Source organism: Pelophylax lessonae, assembly GCF_965119305.1.
Source record: "Pelophylax lessonae genome assembly, chromosome: 2".
Taxonomy (NCBI): Eukaryota; Metazoa; Chordata; class Amphibia; order Anura; family Ranidae; genus Pelophylax; species Pelophylax lessonae.
The window spans coordinates 381,001,954-381,026,246 of NC_138769.1; the positions used below are offsets into that span (position 1 = coordinate 381,001,954).

The 24,293-nt window shown below is 45.1% G+C and overlaps 1 protein-coding gene across 2 annotated transcripts in view; it reads left to right on the forward strand.

Moving 5' to 3' along the window:
• USP32 (ubiquitin specific peptidase 32) overlaps positions 1–24,293 on the forward strand; it is a 781,032-nt gene that overhangs the window by 386,573 nt on the left and 370,166 nt on the right. The gene's annotated exons all lie outside the window — the stretch shown is intronic.

Here is a 24,293-nt window from a genome sequence, read left to right on the forward strand (position 1 = left end):
CCCCATCAGTCCACTCTTTGTAAACACACCATATATATCTGATCACTGTGCACCCCCCCCCCCTCACCATCAGTCCACTCTTTGTAAACACACCATATATATCTGATCACTGTGCACCCCCCCACCATCAGTCCACTCTTTGTAAACACACCATATATATCTGATCACTGTGCACCCCCCCACCATCAGTCCACTCTTTGTAAACACACCATATATATCTGATCACTGTGCACCCCCCCCCCCCATCAGTCCACTCTTTGTAAACACACCATATATATCTGATCACTGTGCACCCCCCCCCCCATCAGTCCACTCTTTGTAAACACACCATATATATCTGATCACTGTGCACCCCCCCCACCATCAGTCCACTCTTTGTAAACACACCATATATATCTGATCACTGTGCACCCCCCCACCATCAGTCCACTCTTTGTAAACACACCATATATATCTGATCACTGTGCACCCCCCCCACCATCAGTCCACTCTTTGTAAACACACCATATATATCTGATCACTGTGCACCCCCCCACCATCAGTCCACTCTTTGTAAACACACCATATATATCTGATCACTGTGCACCCCCCCACCATCAGTCCACTCTTTGTAAACACACCATATATATCTGATCACTGTGCACCCCCCCCCCCATCAGTCCACTCTTTGTAAACACACCATATATATCTGATCACTGTGCACCCCCCCCCCCATCAGTCCACTCTTTGTAAACACACTATATATATCTGATCACTGTGCACCCCCCCCCATCAGTCCACTCTTTGTAAACACACTATATATATCTGATCACTGTGCACCCCCCCCCCATCAGTCCACTGTATGTAAACACACCATATATATCTGATCACTGTGCACCCCCCCCCCCCCATCAGTCCACTCTTTGTAAACACACCATATATATCTGATCACTGTGCACCCCCCCCCCCCCATCAGTCCACTCTTTGTAAACACACTATATATATCTGATCACTGTGCACCCCCCCCCCATCAGTCCACTCTTTGTAAACACACTATATATATCTGATCACTGTGCACCCCCCCCCATCAGTCCACTGTATGTAAACACACCATATATATCTGATCACTGTGCACCCCCCCCCCCATCAGTCCACTCTTTGTAAACACACCATATATATCTGATCACTGTGTACCCCCCCCATCAGTCCACTCTTTGTAAACACACCATATATATCTGATCACTGTGCACCCCCCCCCCCTCACCATCAGTCCACTCTTTGTAAACACACCATATATATCTGATCACTGTGCACCCCCCCACCATCAGTCCACTCTTTGTAAACACACCATATATATCTGATCACTGTGCACCCCCCCCACCATCAGTCCACTCTTTGTAAACACACCATATATATCTGATCACTGTGCACCCCCCCCCCATCAGTCCACTCTTTGTAAACACACCATATATATCTGATCACTGTGCACCCCCCCCCCATCAGTCCACTCTTTGTAAACACACCATATATATCTGATCACTGTGCACCCCCCCACCATCAGTCCACTCTTTGTAAACACACCATATATATCTGATCACTGTGCACCCCCCCACCATCAGTCCACTCTTTGTAAACACACCATATATATCTGATCACTGTGCACCCCCCCCACCATCAGTCCACTCTTTGTAAACACACCATATATATCTGATCACTGTGCACCCCCCCACCATCAGTCCACTCTTTGTAAACACACCATATATATCTGATCACTGTGCACCCCCCCCACCATCAGTCCACTCTTTGTAAACACACCATATATATCTGATCACTGTGCACCCCCCCCACCATCAGTCCACTCTTTGTAAACACACCATATATATCTGATCACTGTGCACCCCCCCCCCATCAGTCCACTCTTTGTAAACACACCATATATATCTGATCACTGTGCACCCCCCCCCCCCCATCAGTCCACTCTTTGTAAACACACTATATATATCTGATCACTGTGCACCCCCCCCCCATCAGTCCACTCTTTGTAAACACACTATATATATCTGATCACTGTGCACCCCCCCCCCCATCAGTCCACTCTTTGTAAACACACTATATATATCTGATCACTGTGCACCCCCCCCCCCATCAGTCCACTGTATGTAAACACACCATATATATCTGATCACTGTGCACCCCCCCCCCCCATCAGTCCACTCTTTGTAAACACACCATATATATCTGATCACTGTGTACCCCCCCCATCAGTCCACTCTTTGTAAACACACCATATATATCTGATCACTGTGCACCCCCCCCCCCTCACCATCAGTCCACTCTTTGTAAACACACCATATATATCTGATCACTGTGCACCCCCCCACCATCAGTCCACTCTTTGTAAACACACCATATATATCTGATCACTGTGCACCCCCCCACCATCAGTCCACTCTTTGTAAACACACCATATATATCTGATCACTGTGCACCCCCCCCACCATCAGTCCACTCTTTGTAAACACACCATATATATCTGATCACTGTGCACCCCCCCCACCATCAGTCCACTCTTTGTAAACACACCATATATATCTGATCACTGTGCACCCCCCCACCATCAGTCCACTCTTTGTAAACACACCATATATATCTGATCACTGTGCACCCCCCCACCATCAGTCCACTCTTTGTAAACACACCATATATATCTGATCACTGTGCACCCCCCCCACCATCAGTCCACTCTTTGTAAACACACCATATATATCTGATCACTGTGCACCCCCCCACCATCAGTCCACTCTTTGTAAACACACCATATATATCTGATCACTGTGCACCCCCCCCACCATCAGTCCACTCTTTGTAAACACACCATATATATCTGATCACTGTGCACCCCCCCCCCATCAGTCCACTCTTTGTAAACACACCATATATATCTGATCACTGTGCACCCCCCCCCCCATCAGTCCACTCTTTGTAAACACACTATATATATCTGATCACTGTGCACCCCCCCCCCATCAGTCCACTGTATGTAAACACACCATATATATCTGATCACTGTGCACCCCCCCCCCATCAGTCCACTCTTTGTAAACACACCATATATATCTGATCACTGTGCACCCCCCCCCCATCAGTCCACTGTATGTAAACACACCATATATATCTGATCACTGTGCACCCCCCCCCCATCAGTCCACTCTTTGTAAACACACTATATATATCTGATCACTGTGCACCCCCCCCCCATCAGTCCACTCTTTGTAAACACACCATATATATCTGATCACTGTGCACCCCCCCCCCCATCAGTCCACTCTTTGTAAACACACTATATATATCTGATCACTGTGCACCCCCCCCCCATCAGTCCACTGTATGTAAACACACCATATATATCTGATCACTGTGCACCCCCCCCCCCCATCAGTCCACTCTTTGTAAACACACCATATATATCTGATCACTGTGCACCCCCCCACCATCAGTCCACTCTTTGTAAACACACCATATATATCTGATCACTGTGCACCCCCCCCCCATCAGTCCACTCTTTGTAAACACACCATATATATCTGATCACTGTGCACCCCCCCCCCCCATCAGTCCACTCTTTGTAAACACACTATATATATCTGATCACTGTGCACCCCCCCCCCATCAGTCCACTCTTTGTAAACACACTATATATATCTGATCACTGTGCACCCCCCCCCCATCAGTCCACTGTATGTAAACACACCATATATATCTGATCACTGTGCACCCCCCCCCCCATCAGTCCACTCTTTGTAAACACACCATATATATCTGATCACTGTGCACCCCCCCCCCCCATCAGTCCACTCTTTGTAAACACACTATATATATCTGATCACTGTGCACCCCCCCCCCCATCAGTCCACTCTTTGTAAACACACTATATATATCTGATCACTGTGCACCCCCCCCCATCAGTCCACTGTATGTAAACACACCATATATATCTGATCACTGTGCACCCCCCCCCCATCAGTCCACTCTTTGTAAACACACCATATATATCTGATCACTGTGTACCCCCCCCATCAGTCCACTCTTTGTAAACACACCATATATATCTGATCACTGTGCACCCCCCCCCCCATCAGTCCACTCTTTGTAAACACACCATATATATCTGATCACTGTGCACCCCCCCCCCCCTCACCATCAGTCCACTCTTTGTAAACACACCATATATATCTGATCACTGTGCACCCCCCCCACCATCAGTCCACTCTTTGTAAACACACCATATATATCTGATCACTGTGCACCCCCCCACCATCAGTCCACTCTTTGTAAACACACCATATATATCTGATCACTGTGCACCCCCCCCCCCCATCAGTCCACTCTTTGTAAACACACCATATATATCTGATCACTGTGCACCCCCCCCCCCATCAGTCCACTCTTTGTAAACACACCATATATATCTGATCACTGTGCACCCCCCCCACCATCAGTCCACTCTTTGTAAACACACCATATATATCTGATCACTGTGCACCCCCCCACCATCAGTCCACTCTTTGTAAACACACCATATATATCTGATCACTGTGCACCCCCCCCACCATCAGTCCACTCTTTGTAAACACACCATATATATCTGATCACTGTGCACCCCCCCACCATCAGTCCACTCTTTGTAAACACACCATATATATCTGATCACTGTGCACCCCCCCACCATCAGTCCACTCTTTGTAAACACACCATATATATCTGATCACTGTGCACCCCCCCCCCCATCAGTCCACTCTTTGTAAACACACCATATATATCTGATCACTGTGCACCCCCCCCCCCATCAGTCCACTCTTTGTAAACACACTATATATATCTGATCACTGTGCACCCCCCCCCCATCAGTCCACTCTTTGTAAACACACTATATATATCTGATCACTGTGCACCCCCCCCCCATCAGTCCACTGTATGTAAACACACCATATATATCTGATCACTGTGCACCCCCCCCCCCCATCAGTCCACTCTTTGTAAACACACCATATATATCTGATCACTGTGCACCCCCCCCCCCCATCAGTCCACTCTTTGTAAACACACTATATATATCTGATCACTGTGCACCCCCCCCCCATCAGTCCACTCTTTGTAAACACACTATATATATCTGATCACTGTGCACCCCCCCCCATCAGTCCACTGTATGTAAACACACCATATATATCTGATCACTGTGCACCCCCCCCCCCATCAGTCCACTCTTTGTAAACACACCATATATATCTGATCACTGTGTACCCCCCCCATCAGTCCACTCTTTGTAAACACACCATATATATCTGATCACTGTGCACCCCCCCCCCCCTCACCATCAGTCCACTCTTTGTAAACACACCATATATATCTGATCACTGTGCACCCCCCCACCATCAGTCCACTCTTTGTAAACACACCATATATATCTGATCACTGTGCACCCCCCCCACCATCAGTCCACTCTTTGTAAACACACCATATATATCTGATCACTGTGCACCCCCCCCCCATCAGTCCACTCTTTGTAAACACACCATATATATCTGATCACTGTGCACCCCCCCCCCATCAGTCCACTCTTTGTAAACACACCATATATATCTGATCACTGTGCACCCCCCCACCATCAGTCCACTCTTTGTAAACACACCATATATATCTGATCACTGTGCACCCCCCCACCATCAGTCCACTCTTTGTAAACACACCATATATATCTGATCACTGTGCACCCCCCCCACCATCAGTCCACTCTTTGTAAACACACCATATATATCTGATCACTGTGCACCCCCCCACCATCAGTCCACTCTTTGTAAACACACCATATATATCTGATCACTGTGCACCCCCCCACCATCAGTCCACTCTTTGTAAACACACCATATATATCTGATCACTGTGCACCCCCCCCACCATCAGTCCACTCTTTGTAAACACACCATATATATCTGATCACTGTGCACCCCCCCCCATCAGTCCACTCTTTGTAAACACACCATATATATCTGATCACTGTGCACCCCCCCCCCCCCATCAGTCCACTCTTTGTAAACACACTATATATATCTGATCACTGTGCACCCCCCCCCCATCAGTCCACTCTTTGTAAACACACTATATATATCTGATCACTGTGCACCCCCCCCCCCATCAGTCCACTCTTTGTAAACACACTATATATATCTGATCACTGTGCACCCCCCCCCCCATCAGTCCACTGTATGTAAACACACCATATATATCTGATCACTGTGCACCCCCCCCCCCATCAGTCCACTCTTTGTAAACACACCATATATATCTGATCACTGTGTACCCCCCCCATCAGTCCACTCTTTGTAAACACACCATATATATCTGATCACTGTGCACCCCCCCCCCCTCACCATCAGTCCACTCTTTGTAAACACACCATATATATCTGATCACTGTGCACCCCCCCACCATCAGTCCACTCTTTGTAAACACACCATATATATCTGATCACTGTGCACCCCCCCACCATCAGTCCACTCTTTGTAAACACACCATATATATCTGATCACTGTGCACCCCCCCACCATCAGTCCACTCTTTGTAAACACACCATATATATCTGATCACTGTGCACCCCCCCCACCATCAGTCCACTCTTTGTAAACACACCATATATATCTGATCACTGTGCACCCCCCCACCATCAGTCCACTCTTTGTAAACACACCATATATATCTGATCACTGTGCACCCCCCCACCATCAGTCCACTCTTTGTAAACACACCATATATATCTGATCACTGTGCACCCCCCCCACCATCAGTCCACTCTTTGTAAACACACCATATATATCTGATCACTGTGCACCCCCCCACCATCAGTCCACTCTTTGTAAACACACCATATATATCTGATCACTGTGCACCCCCCCACCATCAGTCCACTCTTTGTAAACACACCATATATATCTGATCACTGTGCACCCCCCCCCCATCAGTCCACTCTTTGTAAACACACCATATATATCTGATCACTGTGCACCCCCCCCCCCATCAGTCCACTCTTTGTAAACACACTATATATATCTGATCACTGTGCACCCCCCCCCCATCAGTCCACTGTATGTAAACACACCATATATATCTGATCACTGTGCACCCCCCCCCCATCAGTCCACTCTTTGTAAACACACCATATATATCTGATCACTGTGCACCCCCCCCCCATCAGTCCACTGTATGTAAACACACCATATATATCTGATCACTGTGCACCCCCCCCCATCAGTCCACTCTTTGTAAACACACTATATATATCTGATCACTGTGCACCCCCCCCCCATCAGTCCACTCTTTGTAAACACACTATATATATCTGATCACTGTGCACCCCCCCCCATCAGTCCACTGTATGTAAACACACCATATATATCTGATCACTGTGCACCCCCCCCCCATCAGTCCACTCTTTGTAAACACACCATATATATCTGATCACTGTGTACCCCCCCCATCAGTCCACTCTTTGTAAACACACCATATATATCTGATCACTGTGCACCCCCCCCCCCCCTCACCATCAGTCCACTCTTTGTAAACACACCATATATATCTGATCACTGTGCACCCCCCCACCATCAGTCCACTCTTTGTAAACACACCATATATATCTGATCACTGTGCACCCCCCCACCATCAGTCCACTCTTTGTAAACACACCATATATATCTGATCACTGTGCACCCCCCCCCCCATCAGTCCACTCTTTGTAAACACACCATATATATCTGATCACTGTGCACCCCCCCCCCCATCAGTCCACTCTTTGTAAACACACTATATATATCTGATCACTGTGCACCCCCCCCCCATCAGTCCACTCTTTGTAAACACACTATATATATCTGATCACTGTGCACCCCCCCCCCCATCAGTCCACTGTATGTAAACACACCATATATATCTGATCACTGTGCACCCCCCCCCCATCAGTCCACTCTTTGTAAACACACCATATATATCTGATCACTGTGCACCCCCCCCCCCATCAGTCCACTCTTTGTAAACACACTATATATATCTGATCACTGTGCACCCCCCCCCCCATCAGTCCACTCTTTGTAAACACACTATATATATCTGATCACTGTGCACCCCCCCCCATCAGTCCACTGTATGTAAACACACCATATATATCTGATCACTGTGCACCCCCCCCCCATCAGTCCACTCTTTGTAAACACACCATATATATCTGATCACTGTGCACCCCCCCACCATCAGTCCACTCTTTGTAAACACACCATATATATCTGATCACTGTGCACCCCCCCCCCTCACCATCAGTCCACTCTTTGTAAACACACCATATATATCTGATCACTGTGCACCCCCCACCATCAGTCCACTCTTTGTAAACACACCATATATATCTGATCACTGTGCACCCCCCCACCATCAGTCCACTGTATGTAAACACACCATATATATCTGATCACTGTGCACCCCCCCCATCAGTCCACTCTTTGTAAACACACCATATATATCTGATCACTGTGCACCCCCCCCCCCTATCAGTCCACTCTTTGTAAACACACTATATATATCTGATCACTGTGCACCCCCCCCCCATCAGTCCACTCTTTGTAAACACACTATATATATATCTGATCACTGTGCACCCCCCCCCCCATCAGTCCACTGTATGTAAACACACCATGTATATCTGATCACTGTGCACCCCCCCCCCCCATCAGTCCACTGTATGTAAACACACCATATATATCTGATCACTGTGCACCCCCCCCATCAGTCCACTCTTTGTAAACACACCATATATATCTGATCACTGTGTACCCCCCCCCCATCAGTCCACTCTTTGTAAACACACCATATATATCTGATCACTGTGCACCCCCCCCCTCACCATCAGTCCACTCTTTGTAAACACACCATATATATCTGATCACTGTGCACCCCCCACCATCAGTCCACTCTTTTTAAACACACCATATATATCTGATCACTGTGCACCCCCCCCCCACCATCAGTCCACTGTATGTTAACACACCATATATATCTGATCACTGTGTACCCCCCACCATTAGTCCACTGTATGTAAACACACCATATATATCTGATCACTGTGCACCCCCCACCATCAGTCCACTCTTTGTAAACACACCATATATATCTGATCACTGTGCACCCCCCACCATCAGTCCACTCTTTGTAAACACACCATATATATCTGATCACTGTGCACCCCCCCCACCATCAGTCCACTGTATGTAAACACACCATATATATCTGATCACTGTGCACCCCCCCCCCCCATCAGTCCACTGTATGTAAACACACCATATATATCTGATCACTGTGCACCCCCCCCATCAGTCCACTCTTTGTAAACACACCATATATATCTGATCACTGTGCACCCCCCCCCACCACCAGTCCACTCTTTGTAAACACACCATATATATCTGATCACTGTGCACCCCCCCCACCATCAGTCCACTCTTTGTAAACACACCATATATATATCTGATCACTGTGCACCCCCCCCCCCACCATCAGTCCACTCTTTGTAAACACACCATATACAGTAAAACCTTGGATTGCGAGCATAATTCGTTCCGGAAGCATGCTTGTAATCCAAAGCACTCTTGTATCAAAGCGAATTTCCCCATAAGAAATAATGGAAACTCAGATGATTCGTTCCACAACCATTTATTCATAAGTCCTTCAATTTATAGTCCATATAAAAAGATTATAGCATTGCGATAGGTTGTGTAACCATAAAATGTCCATCCACAAATAGCCCCTTCCACAAGGGGATTAGAAGCAAAATCCAGCAGGAGCTACAGAGTATCAAAGAGAAGAGAGGCGCCTCTAAGTGTAGCAATATGGTTCCATTTAATGAAGGTACAACATTTAGCAACTCACATGGTTGATGAATAAAACAGGCGCATCTAAGTATGCAGGCAATCGGGGTAAAGCTGTCCACATAGACTATCTTCTGCACCACCGACTGCCAGTCTGTAATCCTGACCGGGAAGACCACCCTGCAGTAAAGCGATCTGAAAGCGAGGGGCAGCATGGAAAGGATGATGTAGATGGCTGTGCAGAGGACGGTCTATGTGGACAGCTTTACCCCGGATGCCTGCATCCTTAGATGTGCCTGTTCCAATCATCAACCATGTGAGTTGCTAAATGTTGTACCTTCATTAAATTTAACCATATTGCTACACTTAGAGGCGCCTCTCTTCTCTTTTATACTCAGCTGTGACTTGAGGCTACTTGTATATCAAGACATCGCTTGTAAACCAAGTCAAAATTTATTTGAAAATTTTGCTTGTCTTGCAAAGCGCTCTCAAACCAAGTTACTCTCAAACCAAGGTTTTACTGTATATCTGATCACTGTGCACCCCCCACCATCAGTCCACTCTTTGTAAACACACCATATACAGTGGGTACGGAAAGTATTCAGACCCCCTTAAATTTTTCACTCTTTGTTATATTGCAGCCATTTGCTAAAATCATTTAAGTTCATTCTTCTTCCTCATGAATGTACACATAGCTCCCCATACTGACAGAAAAACACAGAATTGTTGACATTGTTGCAGATTTATTAAAAAAGAAAAACTGAAATATCACATGGTCCTAAGTATTCAGACCCTTTGCTCAGTATTTAGTAGAAGCCCCCTTTTGATCTAATACAGCCAGGAGTCTTTTTGGGAAAGATGCAACAAGTCTTTCACACCTGGATTTGGGGATCCTCTGCCATTCCTCCTTGCAGATCCTCTCCAGTTCTGTCAGGTTGGATGGTAAACGTTGGTGGACAGCCATTTTTAGGTCTCTCCAGAGATGCTCAATTGGGTTTAAGTCAGGGCTCTGGCTGGGCCATTCAAGAACAGTCACGGAGTTGTTGTGAAGCCACTCCTTCGTTATTTTAGCTGTGTGCTTAGGGTCATTGTCTTGTTGGAAGGTAAACCTTCGGCCCAGTCTGAGGTCCAGAGCACTCTGGAGAAGGTTTTTGTCCAGGATATCCCTGTACTTGGCCGCATTCATCCTTCCCTCGATTGCAACCAGTCGTCCTGTCCCTGCAGCTGAAAAACACCCCCACAGCATGATGCTGCCACCACCATGCTTCACTGTTGGGACTGTATTGGACAGGTGATGAGCAGTGCCTGGTTTTCTCCACACATACCGCTTAGAATTAAGGCCAAAAAGTTCTATTTTGGTCTCATCAGACCAGAGAATCTTATTTCTCACCATCTTGCACCCCCCCACCATCAGTCCACTCTTTGTAAACACACCATATATATCTGATCACTGTGCACCCCCCCATCAGTCCACTCTTTGTAAACACACCATATATATCTGATCACTGTGCACCCCCCCCCCCATCAGTCCACTCTTTGTAAACACACCATATATATCTGATCACTGTGCACCCCCCCACCATCAGTCCACTCTTTGTAAACACACCATATATATCTGATCACTGTGCACCCCCCCCACCATCAGTCCACTCTTTGTAAACACACTATATATATCGGATCACTGTGCACCCCCCCCACCATCAGTCCACTCTTTGTAAACACACTATATATATATATATATATGTGATCACTGTGCACCCCCCCCCCCCCCACCACCATCAGTCCACTGTATGTATACACACACCATATATATCTGGTCACTGTGTACTATTATCTATGTATGATCACTGTGTATATTTATGTATGTATGATGACTGTGTACCCCCCACCATCAGTCCACTCTGTGTATATATACACACATCATATGTATCTGATCACTGTGTAATAACCCCCCCCCCCCCCCCTCCCTTGTGTGTGTCCCAGGTTGATGGCACATGCCTTGTTTTTGCTCCCAATATTTACCCCTTGCATTCCTCACATAGTCTTCTCTGTTGATTCCTGGTAGATAAGTGATCTTGCTGTACCCTTACACTGACGTGCCTTTTTATCTCCAGAAACTATTTGATTTATGGTAGGGAAAAGGGAACACCTCTGTTTTTTTTTAGAATATGGGCCCATTTATATGTATATGCATTGCCCGATGCCTTATGTCATGTTTGTTTAAGTTTACACCACTGTGCTGCCATGGTGTGCACTAAAAAAAAAAAAAAATAGGACGTCATGAATCTTTACACATTGCAAAGCACTACACTACTTGCAATGTAGCGCGGTGCAGAAAGTTGAATAAAACGACATATCGTGACATTTCAATAAAGTAAAAAAAAAAGAAAGGTAAACTGTGGAATTGATTGTAACACGTTGTACACCCGCAGGTGCCCTTTATATAGAGCACAGCATGTGCCTCCTGATGTGAATGGGTCCTAAGGTGTTTAGTGTGGTGTGGTGTGTTTCAAAAAAACCCTGCTTGCTGCATCTTTGATGTGCTTTTATGAAAATGGGCATTCTATAGCGTTCAATGGTTATGCACCTAAAGCGTAGCATACCAGCCCTTAGACTTTGCAATCTTGGTTCATTCCTGCTGCTATGTGGTAAAAAAAGATGAATGAGTGCTCTTGTAAGCCCCGGTTCACACTAGGGCGACCTGTGAGGCGACCTGGTCGCCTCACAGGTCGCCGCAGGTCGCCTCCCATAGGGAAGCTACGGACCCGTTCTAATAGGAGCGACACAAGTCGCTCCGACCTAGAAAAAGGGTCCGGAGCTTCTTTGGGGGCGACCAGGAGGCGACCGCCATAGACTTCAATGTTATGAAGTCTGTGGCGGCCGCTCCGAGGTCGCGGCGCGCTGCTCGCACCGCGATCTCGGAGGTCGCCCCTGAAAGTAGCGTCGCGCCAGTGTGAACCGGCGCTAAATGTTTGTTTATTTTCTATTTGTGTTATTCAGTGTTTATTGCATCCCAAGTCTGGGCAAATCAAATTCTATCTGAGTAGAATGTGAGGTTACCTTCAATAAAAATGGCATGTTAAAATGGGCCTTGACTCTGGGGGGGGGGGGGGGGCACAAGAGCACTTGCAGTGATGTACAAGTGTGTAAGAAATACCTGCTTAGTATGGCAGACTAAGGCCTCATTCTCATGGGGTGATTAGCTGTGTGCCCTGTGGAGTGCCATTAGTACAGGAATAAACAGCAGTTTCATGCATCCTCGTGCCAGCAGTGCCATAGGTGTGTATTAGGGCATACAGCTGCACTGACACAGCCTGTGTGTCCCAATGTGATATTCGTGTGGGTACGTGCCCCCAAAGTCACCCTGGGTGTGTTCAGGGCTGTGCCCCTGCACCAGCACAGAAGTCACATTGGGACACAGAGGTTGTGTCCGTGGTGCCATGTGTCCTGATACAAACCTATGAGATTGCTGGCAAGGGGTTTGCATGGAACACCTAGTCATCTCTGTGCCAGTAACACATGGCTTTGCATTGAGCATGCAACAAACTGCCCCATGTGAACAGAGTCTTGTTGCCCTCCTCCATTAATGGCAATCTGCACTGGCAAAGACTCCAGTTCAACTATGAAGCCTTATTCACACAGCCGATTTGGGCCGTATACCACTGAGATTTAAGCTGGATACACACTATCCAACCTTTGTGGTTAGATTTCCTTCAGATTTACCTTTTCTATGTAGTGCAAGGGCCTGCCGGATTGCATACAAATTGAAAGTGTTTAGGTTTGACCTCATATTATATGGTTTTGGTAAATCTAAAGGAAAAAGTCTTCAGAAAATCTTATAGTGTGTATGGCCCATTAGAGTGGTGGGGGTCACAGATAATCGTGATCAACCACAGCCAGCAGCCTGTATATATTAATGGCAGGCTGTTCATATTTAACTGTACATCTAAGCAGTTATGTTGTTATTAGGGACAGGTGAGCGGCCTAGATGCAGACAGTTTGCATCCAGGTCCACCCATCTGTCCCTAACTGCATGTAAGCAGTCCATCTGTGGTTACATGTAAACAGCTGTGGCACCTATTTATTTGTAGAGGCTGCTGGTTGTAAATACCTGTGAATACCTGCTGCTGAGTTGCACTTATTGTTGGTGGAGTATGGCCCGAATCAGCTGTTTTAATGAGGCTAACCCCTTGTTCACATTGGAGCGACTTGTCATGCGATTTGACAGGTCAAATCGCATGAAAAGTGGCATCCTATTTCCGGCAATGGCACTATTCAAATCTGTGCAGCGCCGACTTTGCAGTGCCACACCGATTTTTAAAAAAGATACATGGACTTTTGGCGATTTCGGGTGCGACTTGAATAGACATCTGTGCATGAAGCCACACAGATGTCTTCAAGGTTGCACGATTTGAAAGCCGCAATCAATGTGAACGGGGGCTTAAAAGTAGAGTTATAGGAAAACTTTTTTCCCCATTTTGGATAGCATAAGGGAGGGTAATAAGTAACATTGGTCAGATTTTTTTTTTTTTTTGGAGATTTGCCTTCAATCCCTGTCTTATAGCCAACCGGGAAGTGAGAAGAAATACCTGCAAATTAAGGGAATTCTTGAGTAACTAGTGACCTCATTGGAAGATTTCTCCTCTATTACTTTTCTGGGAACAACCCAAAATTTTGGATTTTCTTTTACTTTCACTTTCAATGATAATGGTAAACAGGACAAGTAGTGGGGGAATCTCCCTAACAGTGACAGACAGCAATAAATGATGACAGGTGTTCTAATCCTTCTCCACTCTATCCAAAACAAAAAAAAAAAAAGTTTTGCCTTTAGCTATAGGCTCCTTTTCACATGAACGATCCGATCAGATCCACCTGTCAGATTTTTAGGCGGATCTGATCGGATCCTCCATAAATCCCTATGGAGCAGCGGATGTCAGCGGAGACATGTCCGCTGACACCGCTGCTATCCGATTCCGATCCTGTCCATGAAATCCGGACGGATGGAAACCCTATTTTCCGTCCATCCAGGGGATTGGATCAGATGGGATCAGACGTACAGGTGGTCTGCTCTCATCCGATCCCCCCATAGAGAGCAACAGGGCTCTGACACCTCCTTCTCCGCTCACGGAGCGGAGCTGTCATCCGCCTGCTTAGCGGGGATCGGCGGATCGATCCCAGCTGAGCAGAGAATGGACCGCAGCAGGCAGCGCAGTGTGTGAAAGGAACCATACTTTAAAGCTACCTGGGGATATAGGCTGCTGAATCAAAAAGTGTGCATATATATATATATATATATATATATATATATATATATATATATATATATATATAATTTAGCAATTTCTGTACAGTTGTCAAGACAGTAGATTCTTAAGGAGAGGCAATAAAATAACATAGGTTTGTACGTTGGGTAGAAAATGTGCACACACAAGTATAGGCTTCTTTTACACCAGCGGATCAATTGGGTCCGCCTGTCAGTTTTTAAGGTGGACCCGATCAGGCCACCCTTTGTTCTCTATGGGGCGGCGGTCAACTGATCAGATCTGATAAAATCCACTAAAATGTTCGCCATCCGTCCAGCGGATCAGATCGAATGAAAACAGACATGCAGTCCATTGCCATCTGATCGCCCCATAGAGGAGAGCGGGCTATGTTCTGCATAGTGGACACAAACCTGTCATCTGCCTGCTCAGCAAGGGATCTCTCTGCTGATCGCCGCTGAGCTGGTGGATTCCACTTGAACGGATCTGCTCCATCTGAAAGGGGCCGAAGGATGACTGTATGATGTTTATAATTCAATACAAGTACATTCTAGCAAGGTATCTGCATACTTTAGAATTTAATCAAGGTGTCTGCAAGAAATGTAATGAAAGGGGTATGTTTATTGAATATTCAGGGGTGTGTGTGTGTTTCTGAATTTCTATTTCATTTCTGACTTTTCCTGCAAAAGTCAGCGTTGGTCCTGCCCTTTTGCTGCCTCCCTGTTGGTCTCTTGATATGATGGACAGGCTGAGTGACCTGTAGGTGTGCAGAAGAGGGGCAGAGAAAACGATGAGCTGCCGGTTCTGTGGATTGCACTTTCACTTGTGTTGACCTTTGCTTGTGTGGTTTTTTTATTATATACTGTGAATTCCCCAGGGTTACTTGAAGAAATATTTTAGTTGAATTAAAGCGGTTGTTGTTTCTGGTAATTGTTTCCTGATATTAGTTCCTGTAGGGAGAAAACCAGGTAATTTACAGCATGCGCCTCCACTCTGCGATGTAATGATAAAACCTTCAAGTCTGTCATTTGCATTTTTGTACCCTAGGACACCTGACAGGTTAGCTAAGAGAGCCATAAAATAATTTACTTTTATACCTCATTCTACAAAGGTTTTATGATTCAAAGGAATGTCAACACGTGCAAGAGTTGTCATACCGTGCCTTTCACTGGGCTGTACATTCTGCTCTCAGATCTCCTGCTGAGCAGAGCGGAGACCACTCCACATGGAAAGGGCTGTTAAGTTCATCACCTTGTCTTACCTTTTCAGCTCCTAAAACGCTCATCTCTGAAGTCTCAAAACACCCAACAAGCAAAATCCCATTCATTTCAATGGCCCCTGTTCACATATAAGGGGTTTGCCACCTGAAGCTCAAAAAAAGTACACGATTAGAAGCATTTTTATTAGATGTCAATGCCTGCCTCCAAACACCTGCAAAAAAATGCCAGAAAAAACGACTGAAAAACGCCCAAATGCCTGAAAATGATACGCTCAGGTGTGAGTGGAGCCTTAGGCTGGCCATACACTATACGATTTTCTTATTCAGTTTCCTTTAGATTTACCTTAAACTATGTAGTGCAAGGGCCTGCCTGATTGCATACAAATTGAATTGACTTTGAACCCCGAAGTCCTATGACAAGTCGCACCAAGTCATATCTGTGTGACTTAAAGCAGTTCCTGCACCACTTTGGTCTGACTTTAATTCAACTTGAGGGCCATAGACTTTATTGTAAACCCTCAAAAGTCACACATGTGTGGTATAAATGCGTCTTGTGAAAAGAGTGACGGCAATGAAAAATAAGTCCATACCAGGCCCTCTGAGCCCCACACCAAAATTTACAATAAAAACGGCATGGGGTCCCCTCGAAAATTCATACCAGACTCTGATTCAAGCATGCAGCCCAGCAAGTCAAGAAAGGGGGGGGGGACAAGGCAAGCGAGTACCCCACCTCCTGAACTATTTTAGGCCACATACCCAAGGGCCTCTTCCCTACAACCGTGGCTGGTGGTTGTGGGGGGCTGCGGCAGGCAGAATCTGGAAGCTCCCTTTGACATAGTATCCCTACTCAAAAAAAGTGCAGTGTAAAAAAAATGACAGGCAGTTTTTGACAATAGCTTTATTTTAAAAATCTAAAGAAAAAATGTTCCCCTGATATAGATCCATCGTCAATCATGATGTTCCCCGCCACCGCTAACAAAAAAATAAAAATAAACAAACTTTTGATCTGCCGTCTGACATTACCCCCCCCCCCCCCCCTCGTGATGTCACTGAACCAGCATGCCCTTGGTTTGTGATGCCACAAGGGGGCAGTACCACCCGATGGCGTCATGATTGACGATGGATCTACACAAGGGGGACTTTTTTTTTTTTTAATAAAGGAATTGTCAAACATTTACTTACTTACTTACACTTTATTACTATGTACCCCATATTTATTCACATAGTGGGGGACTTTTAGATTCCGATAAGCCCGTCACCTGCAGACCCCCCTCCCTATGTTGATTTGCCGGAGCTGCATGATACATGGATAAAGGTTTGGTATGTATTTTGGGTGGGACCCTACGCCATATTTATTTTTTACATTTTGGCTGGGTGTTCCTCTTAAAATCTCCACACTGGTTTTTTCTTTTTTTCATTTTATTTTTCATTGGTGACATTCTTTTTTTATTTTTATTTACATCTAGCGGTCAGTGGGGAAACCCCGTGACAACTGATGAGTAATCGGTTGTTAACCACTTGCCCGACCGCTTACTATATATACGGCAGCAGAGTGGCTCATACAGGCAAAACAACATATGGATACGTTGTTTGCTTGGTGGCAGCTAGGGGGCTAGCGCGCACCGCCTGGCAGCACGCTCCCATCCCCGATCGTCAGCGGGGAAGGCGATGCCTGTGACAGGTGGCTCAGATTGCCGTCTGACACCTGCGATCTCTTCCTGCTGAGAGAGAAAACACAGCTGACCGGTCTTCTCCCTGGAATGGTCATAGAGCCCATGTGATCCTTCTATATAGGATCACATGTCTCTATGGTCATTTCAGAAGCCACACCCCCCCACAGTTAGACTCACTCCCCTAGGCTCACATTTAACCCCTTGATCACCCACAGGGTTAACCCCTTCCCTGCCAGTGTCATTATTACAGTAACAGTGCATATTTTTAGCACTGATTACTGTAGTGATGTCACTGGTCCCCCCAAAAGTGTCCAAAATTTCAGATAGGGGTCCGATCTGCCTGCCGCAATATTGCAGTCCCGCAAAAAATCGCAGTTCGCCGACATTACTAGTAAAAAAAAAAAAAAAAAAACTATAAAAATGACATAAATCTTTCCCGTAGTTGGTAGACACGATAACTTTTGTGCAAACCAAGCAAAATATGCTTATTGCAATGATTTTTTTTTTTTTACCAAAAATGTAGCAGAAAACAAATTAGCCTAAAATGTTAAACATTTTAAATTTTTAAAATTTTTTTTTTGAGAATGTCATATTGCAGAATGTGAAAAATATATATATTTTTTTTCAGAATTGTTGCTTTTTTTTTTTTTTTATAGTGCAAAAAATAAAAATCGCATAGGTGATCAAGTACCACCAAAAGAAAGCTCTATTTGTGGGAAAAAAAAAAGGACGTCAATTTAATTTAGGTACATCGTCGCCCTGCTCCATAACAACCAGCTATTTTTCACACAGAATTCAAATCAGTCGAAAAGCCTGCCGCTGCATCCTTAACAACCAATGAAACCTCATCAAATTCAAATCTTTCATGAAAATTTGGAATTTGTTAGAAAATAAAGAGACCAAGTAGAGGGAAATCACACATTTTTTAATTATTTTTTTACTTATATTGTACTTGTTGCTAAAATAAGTATACAATTGTCCCCTCCTGTCTGGCGCTGTCCTCTGTTGGCTCACCACTCTGTGAACCAGGAACAGTCTTTTCTCTGTTTGAATGATGTCCAATGGCATTCAATTCACTTCCTGTAAATACAGAGTCATGCAATTGGTGCTTTGCACATTGACTGCAATGATATGGAGAACTGCGCTGACATTCTCACTCCAGAAGCGCTCTTTGCATCATTGAGGACTGCCCAGTTCCAATGAAGAGGACCTTGTATGTTATGTGACAGAACTGAACAAATCTGAATAGTAAGGTATAACAAAATAAATATATATGGGAGACCTCGGGGGGGGGGGGGGGTGGAGGACTAGTGGGTGTGAGGGGAGATAGAAATTTAAGTCTAGGTTCACATGAATGCGGCTTTGAAATTGTGCGACTACACGTGACTTGGCTGACATCTGTGCGGCTCTATGCACAGATGTCTATGCGAGTCGCACTTGAATTTGCCAAAAGTAGTGCAGGAACTATTTTTTCAAATCAGTATGGCACCACAATGATTTGAGCATTTCCATTGCCGATAATAGGGTGCTAATTGTCATGCGATTCCTACAAGGAAAATTGCTGAGAGAAATACATCTCCTCGTGAAAATGCTAGCTGTTTGGTTGTCTCTAGCTTCAATATATATATAGCTTCCTATAAGGGATAACATTATTGCAATTTCAAAAGTAGTTTTCACTATTTTTAAATTTGCCATTTTTCTTAATGCGGAGTTCCAGCGTGGGAAAAAAAAACAATTAAAGTCAGCAGCTACAAATACTGTAGCTGCTGACTTTTAATACACTGCTCAAAAAAAATTAAAGGAACGCCTTTTATTCAGAGTATAGCATCAAGTCAATTAAACTCCAGGGATATTGATCTGGTCAGTTAAGTAGCAGAGGGGGTTGTTAATCTGTTTCAGCTGCTTTGGTGTTAATGAAATTAATAACGGGTGCACTAAATGGGCAACAATGAGAGAACCTACAAAACAGGAATGGTTTTACAGGTGAAGGCCGCTGACACTTTTTTTCCCCTACTCCTCTTTTCTGACTGTTTTTCACTAGATTTACATTTGGCTAGGGTCAGTGTCACTACTGGTAACATGAGGCAATACCTGAACCCTATAGAGGTTGCACAGGCAGTCCAACTCCTCCAGGATGGCACATCAATAAGTGCCATTGCCAGAAGGTTTGCTGTGTCTCCCACCAAGAGCATGGAGGAGATTCTAGGAGACGGATAGTTACTCTAGGAGAACTGGACAGAGCTGTAAAAGGTCCTTAACCCATCAGCAGGACCGGTATCTGCTTCTTTGTGCAAGGAGAAACAGGAGGAGCCCTGCCAGAGCCCTACAAAATTACCTATAGTAGGCCACTGGTGTAAATGTCTCTGACCAAACAATCAGAAACAGACTTCATGAGGGTGGACTGAGGGCCCAACGTCCTCTAGTGGGCCCTGTGCTCACTGCCTGGTACTGTGGAGCTTGATTGGCATTTGCCATTGAACACCAGAACTGGTAGGTGCTCTACTGGCGCCCTGTGATTTTTACACATGAGAGTAGGTTCACCCTGAGCACACGTGACAGGCATGAAACGGTCTGGAGAAGCCATGGAGAACGTTATGCTGCCTGCAGCATTATTCAGCATGACTGGTTTAGTGGTGGGTCAGTGATGGTCTTGGGAGGCAAATCCATGGAGGGACACACAGACCTCTACAGGCTAGACAATCCAGCATGATATTTTTCCCCATTGAGATCTGATGTGTTTTCAAAGTGTTCCTTTAATTTCTTTGAGCAGTGTATAAGGACTCTTACCTGTCCAGGGAGCCCGCGATGTCAGCACTCGAAGCCGATCCATCCATCGGCTTCGGGTGCAAGCGCTGCATCTTCACTAAGGGAAACAGGAAGTTAAGCCTCACAGCTTCACAGCCTGCTCCCTACTGCGTATGTGAGAGTCGCCCTGCACTTTCTAAATGGTCCCGCTGTCTTCTGGGACTTGTGTGTCTCCCAGAAGGGAATGTGGGGGGCGAGAAGGAGGAGGGCCCCGAAATTGCGTAGATCGCCACGCAACAATTGCGGCGATCTTACCTGGAAGTAGGAGCGGGTACCTGGTTTTGACAGGCACCCGCTCCCCCCTGGAAAGGTGCCAAATGTGGCAGCGCGGGGGGGGGGGGGGGGAGGAAGCAAACAAGCAGAGCTTCCCCTTTTGGGTGGATCTCCGCTTTAAATTAATAAGTGGTCCTGCCATGAAAGCTCTTTTTCTCTGGTACTTTTTGTTATAGGGTGGCAACACTCTGTTCCAGTTCCCTATGTGTAACATGGGCTTCTGATGGAGACTGCTTAAGACACTTTCAACACATTACACATTATGCAAAAAATTATCCACTATTGGCGTCAGGAGACCTTCCCTGAGAAATGCCATGTAGTCATCTCTTTAAAGCTTTAACTGTATATGGACAGGAAGTGGTTGCAAAGAGATTAGCAACAATGGATAAAAAGGTTGCAAAAAGTTGTTTTCTTAACTTGCAACAGTTAGCAAATAAAATGTCATTCAGTAAGGATTTACATGAACTACAGTAATGATCCCCTGCACAATATTGAGAAAGCCAGATGGAAGTGGCTCTATTGCAAAAAATGTATAACGTTTATGAAGCCTTACTGCCCTCTAGGACCGGGTTATCCTCAGCACACTGTAAAAATAGATAAAGGGCACACTGGCCTAGGGCATTATCCCACAAACTTTATTAAAATTAAAAAAATAAATAAATAGATACTACTCACAAACATGGGTAGTGTAGAAGCTTATCTGATAACTCTACTTAGTAGCACTCTTCAAAACTCTCCAATCACTCACCTCACCAGGGTCCCTGCTGGCTAATGCGCTTCAAGGGCATGTCCTTCTTCATCAGAGCCCATCTATCACTGACCTGGAACTCCAGCATTTACTGTAATTTTAGAAAGCTAGAACTCCTGAACATCAAACTTGTTTCACTGCAAGGGTTAAAGAGGAAGTAAACCCTCCTCTGACACTTTTACCTATAGGTAAGCCTATGATAAGGAAGCCTATGATAAGGCTTACCTATAGGTACTGTAAATATCTCCTAAACATGTACCGTTTAGGAGATATTTACCTAACATGCAACCAGTGACGTCACTGGCGAATGCGCTCTGAAGGAACGGCCGCTCGTGCCGTTTCTTCAGAGCCCCGTGCCGTGACTGTCGGCTCCCACGCGCGTGCACGGGAGTGACGTCACCGCGGCTCCAGCCAATCAGATGGCCGGATGCCGCGATCCCGGAAGACGGGCGACTGGACATGTCGCCCGTCATACACGTGAGCGGGCGGCACAGCGGGGGCTCGTTCTAAGGTAAGTATTTCATAATGAGCTAGTATGCGATGCATACTAGCTCATTATGTGTTTCTCTTACAGGTTTCAAAAAAAAAAAGTTGTATGGGTTTACAACCTCTTTAAGTGCTTGGTTTTGCCTAGAGTACCAGGAAAAAGCACATTTACTTCCCTTATCCCTCGCTCCCGCAGGCTTCTCTTTCCATGCACTTTGTCTCCTGCAGCCTGTTTTTTTTTTTTTTTTTTTTTTCAGCGCTCCTGTCTGCATTTGCAAGTGGGCAAAAAAGATTTAATGTGTGAAGCCTCAAAACTGCGCATGTGAGGCTTATGAAAACCTATTCTCATTTAAAATCAGTGAATGCTTTCACAGTGGAGCAGTGAGCTGGCTGTGCTGTGAAAAAAATCCTGCAAGCAGCATCTTTTGCAGCACCAAAAAATGCCCCTCTCCATTGAAATGAATGGGAAGCTTATCGCTAACGCCTGAAAAGCTCCACAAAAGCGCTGCTCCCACTCCAATGTTTCTGGCGATATATAACGTGTGGTGTAATCACTATTTACATACACAGGAACGCCCTTTGCATGCATCGATAGGTCTGGGTGTGCGCATGGCAATGAGGTTGCTTTTAATTTTTATTAATTTTATTAGAATGTGTTTATATATATATATATATATATATATATATATATATATATATAGAGAGAGTATTGTTAGCACTAGGGAGCTTACAGATGGCATGCAGTAAAAACAAGTGATCTGAGTTGCTGGATAGCTGCCTGAATCACTTTTATATCATAGCTGGGAAGTAACAAGCTTGTGGCTACTCTAGCTGTGAGCTTGTTTCAAACACTTCAGACTCTGACGTATGTAGTATGTCCAGGGAGGCAAAGTCATTAAATTATGAATGTTGGACTGAGACTTTAGGAGCCCTTTGACACTGAAAGTGCCTGAAAAGCTCACAAAAAACTATTCCCATTAAAATCAATGAATATTTTTACACTGGGGCAGTGAAAAAAATCCTGCAAGCAGCATCTTTGTAGTATGTTTGGAACGCTAAAAAATGCGCCTCAAAAACGCCCCTCTCCATTGAAATAAATATAAGAAATCCCAGAAAAGCATTTTAAAAGCGCCTCAAAAGCGCTCCCTGTTTTAGGGGCAATTTTTTAAGCGACTCAAGTTTGAAAGAGCTCTTAAAATGAAACGAATGTTGCAATTTTTGGTGGTTCTCTGGTGTTTTGTTTCATTTCTTTGGAAAACTGAGATTCCTTCCTTTTTTTTTTTTTTTTTTTTCTTTTCTTTTTTTTTTATTTAGGGCTCTTTCACCCGGGCGATCAGTTTTTTTGCCTCCGCTCCGGTCCTTTTTTTTTTTTTTCTTTTTTTTTTTTTCTTTTTTTTTTTTTTTCACGGAGCAGATGACACTTGTGTCATCCGCTCCGTATGTCCGCATATCATCCCATCCGTTTGCGGATGATATACGGACATAATGTAAGTCTATGGGCATTGCGGATGTCAGCGGATGACACCGCTGACATCCGATTTTGCTTCCTTTCCGTTTTTTAAACGGAGGAAAAATAGGGTTCTGTTCCGTTCCAAAAAACGGAACAGAACTGAAAGGAAGAAAATTGGATGGTATTCCGCTGACATCCGCAATGCTATAGACTTACATTATGTCCGTCAATCATCCGCAAAAAAATAGGATGATTTGCGGACATACGGAGTGGAGCGCCCGTGTGAAAGGGCCCTTAGGCCTCTCTGACTTTAAACAGTTGGTGTTGTATTTGCAGCTGTCCTAGAGAATAGCGTGTTGCAATTTTTTTTTTTTCATTTACATTTTTTTAATGTCATTTAGTATTTGTGCAGCGGTTTTTTAAAACGCTATTTTTTTTTTGGAAAAGATGCACTTTTTTGACTTTCAAGGCAAAAAAACCCCACAATGCAT